Source organism: Triticum dicoccoides, chromosome 2A (genome assembly GCF_002162155.2).
Source record: "Triticum dicoccoides isolate Atlit2015 ecotype Zavitan chromosome 2A, WEW_v2.0, whole genome shotgun sequence".
NCBI classification, from domain to species: domain Eukaryota; kingdom Viridiplantae; phylum Streptophyta; class Magnoliopsida; order Poales; family Poaceae; genus Triticum; species Triticum dicoccoides.
This window is the reverse complement of record NC_041382.1, coordinates 153,596,668-153,602,215: the sequence shown is the minus strand read 5'-3', so window position 1 is coordinate 153,602,215 and position 5,548 is coordinate 153,596,668.

The window sequence follows — 5,548 nt, the reverse complement described above, 5'->3', positions numbered from 1 at the left end:
GGTTCATCCGATGAGATCATCATGGAACATGTGGGAGCCAACATGGGTATCCAGATCCCGCTGTTGGTTATTGACCGGAGAGTCATCTCGGTCATGTCTGCATGTCTCCCGAACCCGTAGGGTCTACACACTTAAGGTTCGGTGACGCTAGGGTTATAGAGATATTAGTATGCGGTAACCCGAAAGTTGTTCGAAGTCCCGGATGAGATCCCGGACGTCACGAGGAGTTTCGGAATGGTCCGGAGGTAAAGAATTATATATAGGAAGTGCTATTTCGGCCATCGGGACAAGTTTCGGGGTCACCGGTATTGTACCGGGACCACCGGAAGGGTCCCGGGGGTCCACCGGGTGGGGCCACCTGCCCCGGGGGGCCACATGGGCTGTAGGGGGTGCGCCTTGGCCTACATGGGCCAAGGGCACCAGCCCCTAGAGGCCCATGCGCCAAAGGGACAAGAGAAAGGAAGAGTCCTAAAGGGGGAAGGCACCTCCGAGGTGCCTTGGGGAGGAGGGACTCCTCCCTGGCCGCACCCTTCCTTGGAGGAAGGGCCAAGGCTGCGCCTCCCCCCTCTCCCTTGGCCCTATATATAGTGGGGGGAAGGGAGGGCAACCATACCCAAGCCCTGGCGCCTCCCTCTCCCTCCCATGACACATCTCCCTCCTCCCACAGCGCTTGGCGAAGCCCTGTTAGAATCCCGCTACTTCCACCACCACGCCGTCGTGCTGTTGGATCTCCATCAACCTCTCCTCCGCCCTTGCTGGATCAAGAAGGAGGAGACATCGCTGCTCCGTACGTGTGTTGAACGCGGAGGTGCCGTCCGTTCGGCGCTAGGATCATCGGTGATTTGGATCACGACGAGTACGACTCCATCAACCCCGTTCTCTTGAACGCTTCCGCGCGCGATCTACAAGGGTATGTAGATCCACTCCTCCCTCGTTGCTAGATGACTCCATAGATAGATCTTGGTGACACGTAGGAAAATTTTGAATTTATGCTACGTTCCCCAACAGTGGCATCATGAGCTAGGTCTATGTGTAGTTTCTATGCACGAGTAGAACACAAAGTAGTTGTGGGCGTTGATTTTGTTCAATATGCTTGCTGTTACTAGTCTTATCTTGATTTGGCGGCATCGTGGGATGAAGCGGCCCGGACCGACCTTACACGTACTCTTACGTGAGACTGGTTCCACCGACTGACATGCACTAGTTGCATAAGGTGGCTAGCGGGTGTCTGTCTCTCCCACTTTAGTCGGATCGGATTCGATGAAAAGGGTCCTTATGAAGGGTAAATAGCAATTGGCATATCACGTTGTGGTTTTTGCATAGGTAAGAAACGTTCTTGCTAGAAACCCATAGCAGCCACGTAAAACATGCAAACAACAATTAGAGGACGTCTAACTTGTTTTTGCAGGGTATGCTATGTGATGTGATGTGGCCAAAAGGATGTGATGAATGATATATGCGATGTATGAGATTGATCATGTTCTTGTAATAGGAATGACGACTTGCATGTCGCTGAGTATGACAACCGGCAGGAGCCATAGGAGTTGTCTTAATTTATTTATGACCTACGTGTCAACATAAACGTCATGTAATTACTTTACTTTATTGCTAACCGTTAGCTATAGTAGTAGAAGTAATAGTTGGCGAGACAACTTCATGAAGACACGATGATGGAGATCATGATGATGGAGATCATGGTGTCATGCCGGTGACGATAATGATCATGGAGCCCCGAAGATGGAGATCAAAAGGAGCAATATGATATTGGCCATATCATGTCACTATTTGATTGCATGTGATGTTTATCATGTTTTTGCATCTTGTTTACTTAGAACGACGGTAGTAAATAAGATGATCCCTCATAATAATTTCAAGAAAGTGTTCCCCCTAACTGTGCACCATTGCGACAGTTCGTTGTTTCGAAGCACCACGTGATGATCGGGTGTTAGATTCTAATGTTCACATACAACGGGTGTAAGACAGATTTACACACGCGAAACACTTAGGTTGACTTGACGAGCCTAGCAAGTGTACAGACAAGGCCTCGGAACACAGAAGACCGAAAGGTCGAGCATGAGTCGTATGGTAGATACGATCAACATGAAGATGTTCACCGATGATGACTAGTCCGTCTCACGTGATGATCGGACACGGCCTAGTTGACTCGGATCATGTAATCACTTAGATGACTAGAGGGATGTCTATCTGAGTGGGAGTTCATAAGATGAACTTAATTATCCTGAACATAGTCAAAAGGTCTTCGCAAATTATGTCGTAGCTCGCGCTTCAGTTCTACTGTTTAGATATGTTCCTAGAGAAAATTTAGTTGAAAGTTGATAGTAGCAATTATGCGGACTAGGTCCGTAGACTGAGGATTGTCCTCATTGCTTCATAGAAGGCTTATGTCCTTAATGCACCGCTCAGTGTGCTGAACCTCGAACATCGTCTGTGGATGTTGCGAACATCTGACATACACATTTTGATAACTACGTGATAGTTCAGTTAAACGGTTTAGAGCTGAGGCACCGAAGACGTTTTAAAACGTCGTGAAACATATGAGATGTTTCGAGGGCTGAAATTGGGATTTCAGGCTCGTGCCCACGTCAAGAGGTATAAGACCTCCGACGATTTTTCTTAGCCGGCAAACTAAGGGAAAAAGCTCAATTGTTGAGCTTGTGCTCAGATTGTCTAAGTACAACAATCATTTGAATCAAGTGGGAGTTGATCTTCCAAATGAGATAGTGATGTTTTTCCGAAGTCATTACCACCAAGCTGCTGGAGCTTCCTGATGAACTATAATGTATCGGGGACATATATGATGATCCTTGAGATATTCGCGGTGTTTGACACCACAAAAGTAGAAATCAAGAAGGAGCATCAATTGTTGATGGTTGGTGAAACCACTAGTTTCAAGAAGGGCAAGGGCAAAAAGGGATGCTTCATGAAACGACAAATCGGCTGCTGCTCTAGTGAAGAAACCCAAAGTTGAACCCAAACCCGAGACTAAGTGCTTCTGTAATAAGGGGAACAGCCACTGGAGCAGAATTACCCTAGATACTTGGTAGATAAGAAGGCTGGCAAGGTCGATAGAAGTATATTGGATATACATTGTGTTGATGTGTACTTTACTAGTACTCCTAGTAGCACCAGGGTATTAGATACCGGTTCGGTTGCTAAGTGTTAGTAACTCGAAATAAAAGCTACGGAATAAACGGAGACTAGCTAAAGGTGAGCTGACGATATGTGTTGGAAGTGTTTCCAATGTTGATATGATCAAGCATCGCACGCTCCCTCTACCATCGAGATTGGTGTTTGCGTTGAGCATAGACATGATTGGATTATGTCTATCGCAATACGGTTATTCATTTAAAGAGAATAATGGTTACTCTGTTTATTTGAATAATACCTTCAATGGTCTTACACCTGAAATGAATGGTTTATTGAATCTCGATCGTAGTGATACACATGTTCATGCCAAAAGATAGTAATGATAGTACCACCTACTTGTGGCACTGCCACTTAAGTCATATCGGTATAAAACGCATGAAGAAGCTCCATGTTGATGGATCTTTGGACTCACTCATTTTTGAAAGGTTTGAGACATGCGAACCATGTCTATTGGTGTATATGCATGAAGAAACTCCATGCAAATGGACCATTTGGACTCACTTGATTTTGAGTCACTTGATACATGCAAATCATACCACATGGGCAAGATGACTGAAAGCCTCGTTTTCAGTAAAATGGAACTAGAAAGCAACTTGTTGGAAGTAATACATTTTGATGTGTGCAATCCAATGAGTGCTGAGGCATGTAGTGGATATCGTTATGTTATTACTTCACATATGATTTGAGTAGATGTTGAGTGTATTTACTTGATGAATCACGAGTCTGAATTATTGGAAGGTTCAAGTAATTTCAGGGTGAAGTTGAAAGATCGTCGTGACAAGAGGATAAAATATCTATGATATGATCATAGAGATGAATATCTGAATTACGAGTTTGGCACAGAATTAAGACATTGTGGAAATTGTTTCACAACTAATACAGCCTGGAACACCATAGTGTGATGGTGTGTCCGAACATCATAACTGCACCCTATTGGATATGATGCATACCATGATGTCTCTTATCGAATTACCACGATAGTTTATGGGTTAGGCATTAAAGACAACCGCATTCACTTTAAATAGGGCACCATGTAATTCCGATGAGATGACACCGTATGAACTATGGTTTAGAGAAACCTAAGCTGTCATTTCATAGAAGTTTGGGGCTGCGACGCTTATGTGAAAAAGTTTCAGGCTGATAAGCTCGAACCCAAAGCGGATAAATGCATCTTCATAGGACACCCAAAACAGTTGGGTATACCTCCTGTCTCAGATCCGAAAGCAATAAGGGATTGTTTCTAGAATCGGGTCCTTTCTCGAGGAAAAGTTTCTCTCGAAAGAATTGAGTGGGAGGATGGTGGAGACTTGATGAGGTTATTGAACCGTCTCTTCAACTAGTGTGTGACAGGGCACAGGGAGTTGTTCCTGTGGCACCTACACCAATTGAAGTGGAAGCTTATGATAGTGATCATGAAACTTCATATCAAGTCACTACCAAACCTCGTGGGATGACAAGGATGCGTACTACTTCAGAGTGGTACGTAATCCTGTCTTGGAAGTCATGTTGCTAGACAACAATGAACCTACGAGCTATGGAGAAGCGATGGTGGGCCCGGATTCAGATAAATGGCTCGAGGCCATAAAATCCGAGAGAGGATCCATGTATGAAAACAAAGTGTAGACTTTGGCAGAACAGCTCGATGGTCGTAAGGCTATTGACTGCAGATGGATTTTTAAAAGGAAGACGGACAATGATGGTAAATGTCACCATTAAGAAAGCTCGACTTGTCGTTAAGATGTTTTCCGACAAGTTCAAGGAGTTGACTGCGATGAGACTTTCTCACTCGTAGCGATGCTAAGAGTCTGTTGGAATTATATTAGCAATTACTGCATTATTTGTGAAATCTTGCAGATAGGATGCCAAAAACCATTGTTTCCTCGATGATTTTTGAGGAAAGGTTGTATGTGATACAACCAGAAGGTTTTGTTAATCCTGAAAGATGTTAGTAAGTATGCAAAGCTCCAGCAATCCTTCTAGGGACTGGAGTAAGCATCTCGGAGTTGGAATGTACGCTTTGATGAGATGATCAAAGATTTTGGGTTTATACGAAGTTTATGAGAAACTTGTATTTCCAAAGAAGTGAGTGGGAGCACTATAGAATTTCTGATGAATATATGTTGTTGACATGTTGTTAATCAGAAATGACGTAGAATTTCTGGAAAGCATATAGGGTTATTTGGAAAGTGTTTTTCAATGGAAAGCCTGGATTAAGCTACTTGAACATTGAGCATCAAGCTCTATAAGAATAGATCAAAACGCTTAATGGTACTTTCAAATGAGCACATACCTTGACATGATCTTGAAGGTGTTCAAGATGGATCAGTCAAAGAAGGAGTTCTTGCCTGAGTTGTAAGGTATGAAGTTAAGACTTAAAGCT